Source organism: Oryctolagus cuniculus, chromosome 1 (genome assembly GCF_051225735.1).
Source record: "Oryctolagus cuniculus isolate XC-2025 breed Fujian yellow rabbit chromosome 1, ASM5122573v1, whole genome shotgun sequence".
NCBI lineage: Eukaryota > Metazoa > Chordata > Mammalia > Lagomorpha > Leporidae > Oryctolagus > Oryctolagus cuniculus.
In genome coordinates, this window is record NC_142867.1 from 115,165,439 (window position 1) to 115,178,081 (window position 12,643).

General features: G+C 47.3%; 1 long non-coding RNA gene across 6 annotated transcripts in view; it reads right to left on the reverse strand.

The window, feature by feature from the left end:
- Positions 1-12,643, reverse strand: part of LOC103349179 (uncharacterized) — a 31,329-nt gene that overhangs the window by 10,493 nt on the left and 8,193 nt on the right. For 5 of the 6 annotated variants that reach the window (XR_016235231.1, XR_517408.5, XR_016235232.1 and 2 more), the window contains exon 2: positions 3,543-3,710. This is a non-coding gene — a long non-coding RNA (uncharacterized LOC103349179). Of the gene's footprint in view, positions 1-1,605; positions 1,838-3,542; positions 3,711-12,643 lie in introns of those variants that run through there. The other variant, XR_016235229.1, reaches the window with a different exon arrangement.

Here is a 12,643-nt window from a genome sequence, read left to right on the forward strand (position 1 = left end):
AGATCCTCTATCCCCTAGTTCACTCCCCAGATGGCTGCCAACAGCCTACCCCAAGCTGAAGTCAGGAGCCAGGAGCTTCATCCAGGCCTCCCACATGGGTTCAGGGGCCCAAGGACTGAGGCAAACTTCTGCTGCTTTCCCAGGCCATTAGCAGGGAGTTGGATCTTCCTGGACATGAACCAGCCTACATATGTGATGCAGGCATTACAGGTGGTAGCTTAACCCACCAACCACAATACCGTCCTTGGAATTTTTTAATTAGCTAATTCAGAAGCAGAGAGACAGAGACAGAGAAGGCCCGTCTGTTGGTTCACTCCCCAAATGCCTACAACAGGTGGGGATCAAAAGTCAGGAGCCAGGAACTCAATCCAGGCCTTCCACATGGGTGGCAGGAAGCCAATCGCCCAAGCCGTCCCTGCTGTCTCCCAGACAGCGTGAGTAGGAAGCTGGAGTCAGGAGCTGGCGCTGGGATCAAACCGAGGCACTCTGATAAGGGACAGAGGGGTCCTATCTGATAGGCTTAATGTCTAAGGCAGACAGAAGAGACAGTAAAAGTCCAAGATCTGGAGTCAGCCTGGCTAAGGTTGAGCCCCTGACCTAGCACTTCCAAGCCACTGGCTATGGCTCCATCAGGGCACCTCAGTGTGTGGTGGTAAGGGCAGCAACGCTAACTGGAACTTCTCTGGAGGAGTCACATAGGATCATGAACACAAAACAACTAAAGGCTCAAGAGGAGGTCATTGTTCTTCCCTTTCCTCTTTTGTCCATTTGCATAGCTCAAGTGCAACTGAGTTGAGAGGAAAGAAGTTGAAGAAATTGAAGGACAAGGAACTGAGAAGCAAGCATGGTCTGAGAACCTATCAGCCAAAGGGACAGTCTCTGTTCTGTGTCCATGGAGGCCGCATCCTCATTAAAAATTTTTTAATTCTAGAAAGTTTCCAAAAGCATAACTAGAATTTGCTGCACAGTGGGCACTTGGCTGAGCCCTGGTAAGCGAAGAGATGTGCAGGCACACCCTGCTGCAGCCTTCTGCCATCTCACAGACCCGCATCTCTGTCCAACACTGCTTTTCAATATATGTATGTATGTATGTATGTATGTATGTATTTGAGAGCTACAGCGAGAGCTCCTAACCAGTGATTCACTCTCTGGGTGCTCACAATGGCCGGGAGGGAGCTGGCTGAACTTGGGGGTTTGGAAGACAATCCATGTCTTCCACAAGGGTGACAGGGACCTGGCTATTGAGCTATCATCACTGCCCAGTGGAAAGAAGCAGGAATCAGAAGCCGGAGCTGGGTATTGAACCCAGGCACTCTGCTGTGAGATGTGGGTAGCTTAAAGGCTGGCTAAATGCCAACTCCTGTCCAGAACTCTTGTTCAAGCTTTGTTTTCCTCACATCTCTTTCATGTATTATATAGTTAGATGTACAACTGTGTGTCTGTCTTGAACATGAACAGACTTTTTTTCTTGTCATCATTCCCTAAAGAGCACATTTCAACAACTCTTTACTTAGCTCTTGCATTGTACTAGGCATAATAAGTCACCCAGAGGTGACTTAAAGTATATATGAGGACGTGGGTAGGTTCCATTCAAATACTACATAATTTTCTTTTTTTTAAGATTTATTTTATTTATGTGAAAGACAGTTACAGAGAGAGGTAGAGACAGAGAGAGAGAGGTCTACCAGCTGCTGGTTCACTCCCTTATGGCCACAATGGCCAAAGCTGTGCTGATCTGAAGCCAGGAGCCAGGAGATTCTTCCAGGTCTCCCACACAGGTGCAGGGGCCCAAGGACTTGGGCCATCTTCAAATGCTATCCCAGGCCATAGCAGAGAGCTGGAACAGAAGAGGAGGGGATGCTGGCGCTTCAGGCCAGGACTTTAAGCTGTTGTGCCACAGCACTGGCCCCAATACTATACCATTTTCTATAAGAAACTTGAGCATCCATGGATTTTGGTATCTGTGGGAGTCCTGAAACCAATCCCCCTTGGATACCAAGGGACAATGTATTAGGCTGAGCAAAGTAGAGCTGCAGCCAGTAGAGCTGCCTCCCTCTTCTCCCATTTCACCTCACATACGAAGCTACCAAAGGCTGTGTAGATGCTGTCTATGCCTCCTAGTGCCTTTCCAATGGCAGAGGCTGGGAGAAGCCGACTTGCAAGGATAAGCAGGCAGTGGGTGGTGCTGCAAGTTGGCTGGCACTGTTGGTCACTGGGGTGGAGAACGTGATGTCCATAAAGGTGACTGGGAAATGCAGATGAGATGATGAGGACTTAGTGGGAGTGCTGTACTGGAAAGCTGCCCTTCTGTGGCCTCTCCCATCACCATGCCTTCTAGGCATTTCTAGAAGACCACCACCTTCCCCCAACATCGCTTTCCTGTGAATACATTGCAAGGTCTTTCGTTCATTTTTACCACCTTTTGCTCTAAGCAACATCACTGCTGTTGTACAGGTGAAGAATTTGAGGCCCAGTGGTTAAGTGACTTGCCCAATGTCACTCTCACAATGGAATCCAAACCAAATACCAACCCCAGTGATCACTGGATGCCAAACAGTGAGCACCACTGATCTGAAACCCTTGGAATTGCAAATACGGAAGCTGGCCTGATGGGAGGGGAAGACAGTCTTGTTTATCCCACCACTAGCTCAGCTCTTCTCTCCACCACCCCTCCTCCACCCTCTTCTAGCTCCCTCCAGAGTATCCACCCACCCACACCATCCCCTACCAGCTGCAGTTCCTATGACCACAAAACACTTCCCACTTCACATCCTGCCACAGCCCTGCAAGTTCAAAAGTCACCACAACAAAAGGAAGCAGTCCAAGGAGCCCGTCCCTCCTCTCTCCCTCCTTGCCTCTTCCGTGCCCTCCCCCAGTCCCCACCCCTGCCTTGTGAACAGGCGAGCCTGCTACAGCCCTGCAGAGTCTATTAGGGAACCTCCTGGCCTGGCTTCTGCTGACTCTGATGGGCCCAGGAGGTTTGGAGTTGCCAGGCATTTTAAGATCTTTACTTATTTTCATTCCTTACAGAGCCTTCCTGCAAAACTCTCATTCTGGATGGTTAGCCCAGAGAGATTAGTGATATACAATGAGTCTGTCCTCCCCGGATTTGACGAGTGAGAGCCAGCAAGTGCAGGAATTCGGATGTGGATGTGCCTGGACTCTGTTCTAACCTGTCGCTGTTGTGTGTTCCTTTTCTAATTCCAGGATTAGCGGGAGTCAGCCAGTTGGCTAGACCCAAGCCCACTGTGGACCACATGCCCACTAGGGACAGTTTGACTTTATCCTGTCTTCATGCCTGGTCATGTGAGCTGACGCAGGGTTCAGAAAAGAAGCTCACCTCACGTAGAGGCGGCCACACGCCTTCCCCAGGGGCCTGGCAAGGGCTGACTCACACCAGATGTTTCCTGGAGAAGAAAGCTAGCTTGACTGTGTCTGTCCTGTCTTCACTGGCGCAGGGTGGGCTTAGCACCCACTGGGAGCTTGCAATACCCACATGGGAACCATTGCCAATGACATCCCTGGCCTGGAGGTGCACTCACCTGGCAGTGGAGACAGCAGAGCCCTCCCACAGAAATGTCATTTTAGGTGCATTATTAGAGGGTGATTCCCAATTTCTTCATTTTGCAAACTTCCCGGGACACTTGGGATTCAATGCGGCTTTTCCATCGCCTGTGAACTTCCAGGTTTTTGGTGGGACATCGCCGATTCTGCAGAGTGGGTGAATGAATAAACAGAGCAATCACTGACTTCATCACAGACACAGTGATGGGCTATGTCCCCTTTTCTAGGACTTTACAGCGAGCAAGGCACTTTCATACACCATTTCAGTGTAATCTTCCATTTTTAAAAACATCTTTTTGCTGCCCAGAAAAATGAGATTTAGACTTGCCTAAAGTGAACTAGATCAGAAGTAGCATACGAGCTCACACCTTCCCCCAGGTAAGCCTGGTACCACTGCCATTTCCATCCTGTACGTCTATGGCCTGCTGAGCAGTCAGGTCTCAGCTTCAACATAATCTCCTTGCTGCAGGCCTTCCCCTGTCCTACCCAGCTTCTCAGCTCTTGTCCCTGTCACTCTGTTTCTCATTCACCTGGTCTATTTTCTTCACCTCATTTATCACTACCAAGCCCTGACATCATCTTACTTGTTGTCGTTATATTTAAGCCTGTGTACCAGGCTCTGGGCTGAATTTAACCTCTAATATTTAATATATAATAACCACAACAGCTCTATGAAGAGGGACATCACTTTTATCTCTTTTCACCTCTGCAGAAGCTGAAGTGCATGGAGTTTAAACTATGACAGTAGCAGAGTTCTTCCAAGTAGAAGAGTTCAGATATTTGACTGCAATAGTTACCCTTTAAAATCCAGTTGGCCCTCTGTCTCTCTGGGTTCCCAATCCATGTCCTGTGCTACCCTCCTAAAAGTGCTGCCTGTTCTCTCTTCAGGCTAGGGGTACTACTTTCTTTTTAATTATCATTGTTTTCAGAATTAATGTATAACGTTTACAACATCCATTAAGAAAATTGATGACATCCTAGTGTTTACCAATTTCAGGGCAGCTGAGAGTTACAGAGATCAATGGTGCAATTGATGGCAGTAAAGGACTGATTCAAGTCTGTCTTTCCGACTAATGGAGATAAGCAGTCGTATGGGCCTTTCCAACAACTGGCTTGCAAACGCATCTTGTGTCCCTCCCAACAGTCACTTCTGAAGATCATTTCCCCGCGAGCACCTGCTGACTGGTCTAGGGGGCAGAGGTGTGTGAAAATGAATGAAAATGAACACTTGAAAGCTGACTGGCCATCACTTATGCAGCAAATAACAGAGTTGACTGTGAATTCCTGCAGACAGTGACAAGAGCATGCATTTCAGTTTCTAGTTCTTGCCAACAGTGTGTCTGGGGCGAGCCTCAGCTCTCTCAGTCTTGCCTTTCTCATCTGTAAATGCAGGGAAATGAAACCTATTTACAGATGTGTGATAAGGAGTAAATGACACAATTCACATAAACGACCCGATGTGCACTTGGCACGAGGTGGACTTTGGTCTCCTCCCACCACTTTTGTTCACCATGATTTCCCAGTCCCTGGAGCACCTGCTATTACAAAATAAAGAACAAGATGGGTAATGCAGGTGCCATTACACTGGAACGCAAACATTCAAATGGATGCTGCCCCCAGGAAGTTGCCTACTTTGTCTGACTCCACTGAGTTTATTCAAAACATTTTTACAGGGGCCGGCATTGTGGTGTAGCAGGTAAAGCTGCCACCTGTGGTGCTGGCATCCCATATGGGCACCAGTTTGAGTCCCAGCTGCTCGACTTTGGATCCAGCTCCCTGCTAATGTGCCTGGGAAAGCAGCAGAAGGTGGCCTAAGTGCTTGGGCACCTGCACGCCATGTAGGAGACCCAGAAGAAGCTCCTGGCTTCTGACTTTGGCCTGGCCCAGCCCTGGCTGTTGCTGCCATTTGGGGAATGAATCAGCAGATCAAAGTTTTCTGTCTCTCTGTCTCTCTCCAGCCCCAACCCCGTTCCTCTGCCTTTCAAATAAAATAAATAAATCTTTTTAAAAAATTGTTGGAATGTTTCTCCTAGCAGTCAGACCCCTCAGCAGATGACATTGACAGAAAGCAAATCAACGATTTGTCCCTCGTCCATCCCAGACTCTCACTCATCCTGAACAAGTGAATGAACAAGTGATTATTTTCAAAATGCACAAGCAGATAAGAGCCAGCCACGACCCTAGCACCGCCTTACAGGGTGCCCCGCAGCTCGGGATCAAGTGTCGCCGGGCTTTGCGGAGTGTTCCAGACGTGCTCAGAGACACTCTCGTGGGCACCTCCACAGGAGCTGCTCTCTGAATGGCTCCAAGGAACAGCGTGCATCAGTCGCAGGAGGCGACGGATGGCAACATTCCTGAACACAGAGGGGACAGAAATAGAAATACAAATATCTGGGGCACTCTTTTCTCTAGAGAAAGGTTTGGAAACATTAGTTTTAATGAGGAAGGGGGTGGTGTGTAGCCGGGCTCATGTGGGAGGGAGGCAAACCCATTTCAGGGAAAAGCACTTCCCCAGAGACGGTCTCAAGAGGCCCTATTTACAGAAAAACTGGCTTTGGCTGTCAGCATCCCGCAGAAGAACCACTTCACTTCGATTCCACAGGCCGACCTTGCTGACGCTTCTGAGCAGGGGTCACCAGCGGAGCCTGAGCACTTACGGGATGCCCATGTGGTGATGTAAGGAGCCCGGTCCAAGAACCAGAAGCTGAGCGCTGTGAGCACATTGAGGTCTGTAGGCTGCTGCCGCCTAGGCGGGACTCTCTCACAGGGACCTCAGCTGTGCTGCTGGGTTCAGCTGGGGTGGGGCTGGCCCTGGCCTGTGGCTGTAGACCTGTACGCCATCCCTGCTTAAGCCTGGCATCTCTTCCTGCAAATGCATCACCATTTTTGGAGAGATATCTGGAGTCCTTTGTCACGTAAAAGCCTTAACTGCAGTCTATTAATTAAAAAAAAAAAAAAAACTAAGTCTATTCAAACCCACAAAGTCAAAGGAATAATACAATGAATACCCATACATCCCCTCACTTTAACCCACCAACGGGCAGGTGTTTGCCATAATTACTTCGTCTTTCTATATTTACACACCCATCCCTTTAGCTAACCCATCTCGGAATCACTTTCCCATATCTTGACATTTCAGCTTTATAAATATCAACAGCCTTCATCTCCCATGGGCAAGAATTTTCTCTTACAGAATCATGATACCATTATTAAGTCTAAGACAATCAACAAGAACACAATCACAGTATCTGAATCTGTGTTCAAATTTGCCAACTGTCCCCAAAATGCCTTTTAGAAGGGCAAGCATGTGGTGTAGCAGTTACATTGCGTCTTGGGACACCCGCATCTCATAGCAGAGTACCAATTCCAGTTTCCTGCTACTGTGCACCTTGGGAGGTAGCAGGTGATGGCTCAAGTACTTAACAAGTCCCAGGCGCCTAGCTTCAGCCTGGCCCAGACTTGGTTATTGGAAGTCTTTAGAAGTGAGCAAGTGAATGAAAAAATCTCTGTGTGTGTATGTGTGTCTGTTTGTGTGTCTTTCCCTGTCTTTCAAATAAAATGAAAAGAAACAATAGATACAATTTTTTAAAAAGAGAATTGTTTACTTATTTGAATGTCAGAGTTACAGAAAAAGAGCCAGGAGCCAGGAGCTTCTTCCAGTTATCCCACGTTAGGGGGCCAAGCACTTGGGCCATCCTCTGCTGCTTTCCCAGGCCATTAGCAGGGAGCTGGATCAGAAGTGGAGCAGCTGACTCACAAACCAGCACCCATATGGGATGTCAGTGTCACAAGCTGCAGCTTCACCTGCTACACCGGAACGCCAGTCCATGAATAAACCATAAAAAAATCCTTTACAGCTGATTTTTTAAAATTCAAGATCCAGTCAAAGCTTAAGGCCTGAATTTGGCTGTTCTTTCTAGTTTTCCCCACTGTCCAGTGCTTGACCTTCTCCTTCTGACTTTCAAGATACTGAGCTTTTTGCAGAGCCTGGGTTAATCGCCCTGTGGAATGCCCCATGAGCTGGGTGAAGGGCTCCTTCCTCGGGCTTAGCTCCAGGCCACACTTCCTTTCCGATGAGAGCACCACACAGGCTGGCACGGGAACCTCCTCCGCGTCATGCCTCGGGAGTCACGTGCCAGGCGGCCCGTGACTGCCAAAACCAAGCTCGAGCTCCTGGTGCAGGTGACGGCCAGTGGCTCTCTGCATCATAAAGGCATACTCTTCCTTCCATCGTCCCTGTGGGGTGATCCTTTAGAACAACGTGAATATCCTATTATCCCCCATCCACCCTTTCACCCAGTGGCTCTGACATCTATTAGGGATTCTTAGTGGATCTGCCATTACTTTGAAGGCTACAAAGTGGGGATTTTTCCAATCCTATGGTTACCATTTTTTCCAATTCCAATGTTACCATTGTTGCTATGCTTGCTTGGTGGCACTCCTTTGTAAAGAAGTCCTTTCTGTGCCCTCCTCCTTTTCCCTCTCTCTAACTTTTATATGTAGATTTATGGATTTTTTAAATTTAACCTCTTACAATCCAATAATATCATTTGGCAGTGGGGGATAGTGGGGTGCTTTTCACATTGGATTTGGCTGTGGGAACTCCAGTTGGCTCCAGTGTCTTGATAGAAGCCTATTAATCAGGGGTACAATGCCCTACTTTCTATCACAATCAGACATTTCAGACCAAGCTTGTGCTCGCCCTGCTGCTCACCTGCAATCAGCCTCTCTCCACAGAGTCCTTGTTCCTTTGGGTAGAAATAAAAATCCGAGAGTTCGGTATTGTGGCATAGCAGGCTAAGCTGTCACCTGTGCCACCAGCATCCCATATGGGCACCAGTCCAGGTCCTGGCTGCTCCATTTCTGATCCAGCTCCCTGCTAATGGCCTGGGAAAGGCATCGGAGAATGACCCAAGTGTTTGGCCCCCTCCACCCACGTGGGAGACCTGGAAGAAGCTCCTGGCTCCTGGCTATGCCTGGCCCAACCCTGGCCATTGTTGTAACCATCTGGAAGAGTAACCCAGCAGATGGAAGATATTTCTGTCTCTCCCTTTCTGTCTGTAATTCTGACTTTCAAGTAAATAAATAAATATATTTTTAAAAGAAGAACAAAAAATCTAGGTGCTAGGGACTGGCTTTTGACATAATGATAAAATACCACTTGGGAGGCCTTCATGCCGTATCGAAGAACTTGGCTCCACTCCCAATCCCAGCTTCCTGCTAATGCACACCCTAGGGGACAAGAGCTGATAGCTCAAGTAGTTGGAACTCTGCCTGGCTTCAGTCAGGACCAGCCCTGGCTGTTAGGGCATTTGGGCATTTAGGGAGTGAAGCAGTAGACAGAAGAATCTGTCTTCGTCTTTCAAATAAAAATAAATTAATTAATAAATAGTTAAATCTAAATGGTAGCTATGCTGTCAATTGCAATTTATAAAAGCAACTTTAAACCAATAAACATCTCAGCCTCTGCTTCCCAAGCCTAGGGTTACCGAGTCCTGAGGGTCACTGGCAATATAGCATGACTGTAGGTTTACGCTTCTTTTTAAAATAATAGGTATTTTTCATGAACTTTTGGAAGACTCCTTGCATGCAAAGATTTCAAAAATTTTCTACCAAAATAAACTTATTATTGAATCCACGTTCCACGAGCTTTGTGAAGTGCCATCATATTTCAGATGCCTTTCGGGGGCTGAGGGAATGAACCTAGCTGCACTTGGCCTCACCCAAGAAATCTGTCCACATTGCTTTAAGGAATTTGCCCTACCCTCCTAAGAGCAGCAAGTCATAAGACATTTTTGGATCCAGCCCAAGAAAGAGAAGAACATTATTAGTATGGCTTTGTTTTCTGTAAGCCTAAGTTTAAGCACTTGATTTACTCCCTGCTGTCAGTAAGAGAGACAATTTTCCTGAGCCTCTGTCTTTGCTTTTCTTTGTATTGTTATTGTTGTTCCAAAGGGGGAAAAATGCATAGAAAGTAACTCCCTCATATTGTTTTATTTTCTTAAGAGGATAACAACTAAACAAGGTGTTATGCCTGGAAGAGCTTAAGACTTGTGAAGAGCTGTGTCAACACTGCCACTGAACAGGAACAAGAGGGTGACATTTTAGGTGGGCAGAAATGGCAAAGGTCACTGAAGTCCACAAGCAGGCTCGGTCCCCGCCTCTTTAATTAAAGTCTCCAGCTAAGGGGCTGATGGGGACTTGCATTTCCTCTCCTCCTTGCTTCCCCTTTGAGAAGCTGCTAATTAGTGAGCAGAGAACAGGCCATGAGGAACCTTCTAGGAGTGGTGTGGAGGCTTTGCCCATGCACTCCGTGGACACCCAGCCCAAGAGCACCCACACGTAGCTTGGTGGTGGTGGGGCAATGACTAATGCAGAAGTCAGAGCTGAGAAGCTGAAAGAACAAAGTCATTGTCATACTTCCCACCGCACACTGGAGATTTGCTAAAATATCAGCTCTCTTCCTGGTTCAATCCAGCCTGTGCCAGAAGGGTCCTTTTCTCTTTGTACACCCACCACCACAAGCTTCTGGTCAGCAACGCCCCATTTCCGGTGCCTGCCCCTTCAGTCTGCCATGGACTATGTTTCAGGAGAGGCACTCCGGGGTTACAGCTTTCTGTACATCAGCGATGTGAGCTGGGGATGAAGTCTGTCTAACCACCAAGGAAATGAGGGCGGTAGAGGAAACGCTCTGACCCGGACTCTGAGTCAATCCGGCCAGGGTGGGGTCGTGGGGTGGGAGACCAAGTTCCTTGGCCTCAGTCTGAAGACAAAGGAAGAGACGAGTGCAATTGCTCTCATGTGATGGAGGTGACACTCAACTGAAATGCCATTCAAGCACCCACTACGCACAAGGCACGTAGAGACTCATGGAACACATGCCGTCCTGGAGATGAGAATTTAAATAAATGAAATGTCTGTCTGTCTGTCTCTCTCTCTCTCTTTCTGCCCCCCTCATGCTCTACCCTTCAAATAAATTAAAAAAAAAAAAAGATTAACAGCAAAGATCCGTATTTGTCAATTTCCCCCTTTTAAAAAATATATATAAGGAAGAAACAAAAGTAGACATTCACAGAGAAGATGATGGGAAGACAAGGCAGAAAGACACAGAAGATACTACCTTGAAGACTAATGATGCACCCACAAGCCAAGGACTGCCAGCAGTCAGAGGCTGGCAGAGGTGAGGAGGGGATTTGCCCTTAGAGCCTCACGAACATCTTGACTTCAGCCCGGTGGTACAGCTCTCTGGCTCTGGCCTCCAGAGCACGCCCATTTGTTATGGCAGCTGCAGGAATGAATGCAATCACACTCTTCCAGCAACCAAGCATCTCTTGCCCAGGAATCTTTTGGACAAAGGAAGAGGAGAGGAGAAGAGTTTTATTTTTCTGCTCTTACTTCTCAGGGTGAGTTGTTGGCAAACACTAGTGGTCTCCACTCCAGAGAGCCATGCCTGTAGAAGAATGAGTCCTGGACTCCACAGCTGCCCACTCAGAGCACAAATTTTCAAGAAAACCTACATCATCACACTCTGCAGGTGCAGGCACATGCCCAGGCCCCCACAAGCTGAGAATTTATAGTCCACTTAGCGCTATCTCCTTGAATGAAAGTATTTAGGGGAACTCACAAGATAGGTTAAAAAAAAAAGCTATGACAAGGGGCAGGCATTTGGCACAGCAGAGAAGATGCTATTTGGGACGCCTGCATTCCACATTCAGAGTGCCTTGTGAATCCCAGCTACTCGGCTTCCTATCCAGTTTCCTGCTCAAGTGTCCCGCTAGGAGGCAGCAGGTGATGGCTCAAGTACTCAGGTCCCTCCCATCCACATGTGAGACCTGCAGTGAGTTCCAGAATCCAGGCTATTGTCTTCAGCTGCATTGTGGGCACTTGGTGAGCGAACCAGTGGATGCAAGATTTCTCTCTGTCTCTATCTGCCAGTCAAATAAAATGAAGATAAATAAAAAAAATTTACAAAGATATAACAATATTGTATAATCCTTGCTTTCAAGGAATTAAGAATTAACCTGGCTGGGACAGATATTAACCATTAATTTTACTAAGTGGAAGAAAATTGATTAAGATATTGGCATTGATCTCTTCTACTTGAGGTGATTGTTTGTTCTTCCTTTTTGAGCATTAATTTTCTCATAAAACAGCTTAGTGCATTGCTTCTATAATTAAAAAAAAAAACATTGAAAGAGAGCATGAACAAAGGAATGCAGAATAATAGGCAGCATATTGCAAGTTATCCATGCGGGGTTAGGGTTTTGAAAGTGCCTGAGAGTTCTCACTGACGGGTTCAGGGAAGACTTCCCAGAAGCCTGCATTTGGACCTGGAAGAATGAGCATGGTGGATTTGCCATTGGATCTAAGTGGTTTTGGACCCCTGGCCTGATCATCAAGTGGTGACACATTCCTCAGTGCAACAGGCAAAGTTGGGTGGACCTCGGCCAGAGAAATGTGACGTGAAGAAATCTGGTTCTGCAACAACTCAGATTCTACAGCATGGCTTCTACATCAGCGTCTCCTTCACCATTCCCCAAACCTCCACGTTTCGGCCATTTAGGTCTTCAGAGACCATTTGGTCTCCCAAATGTCTGGCCTCTGCACATGCTGTTTCCTCTGCCTGGGACAGCTTTCCTTTCTTTCCCTCTCTACCCAATCTTGCCTCCTCCCTATGACTCCATTTGTCATCTAATCAGTTTCTCTCATCTGCCAGTGTCCAGCTGAGACATCATCTTCCCTGGGGAAGCTTTCCCAGTCATCTTCCCACCATTCTTCCCCAGAAGCAATGTGGGCCAACCACGATGTCTCTCAGACATCCTGTACCATCACAGTCTGGTCATTCCTGTCTCACACCAGACTCAGTACTCCTCGAAGCAAACTCGTATCTTGCAGCCCAATACCCAGATAGAGTCAGTACCCAATTTTTGTGGAAGAGAAGTAGGTGAGAAGGAAGAAGAATTGTATTTGTCTTTTACTCATTAGTCACCGGGAGGGCTTGATGAGATTCGTAGATGATTTCAATACTGCAACCCCTAATACTCAACATTTCTTCACAGGTTGCTTGAGGCAACCCAGT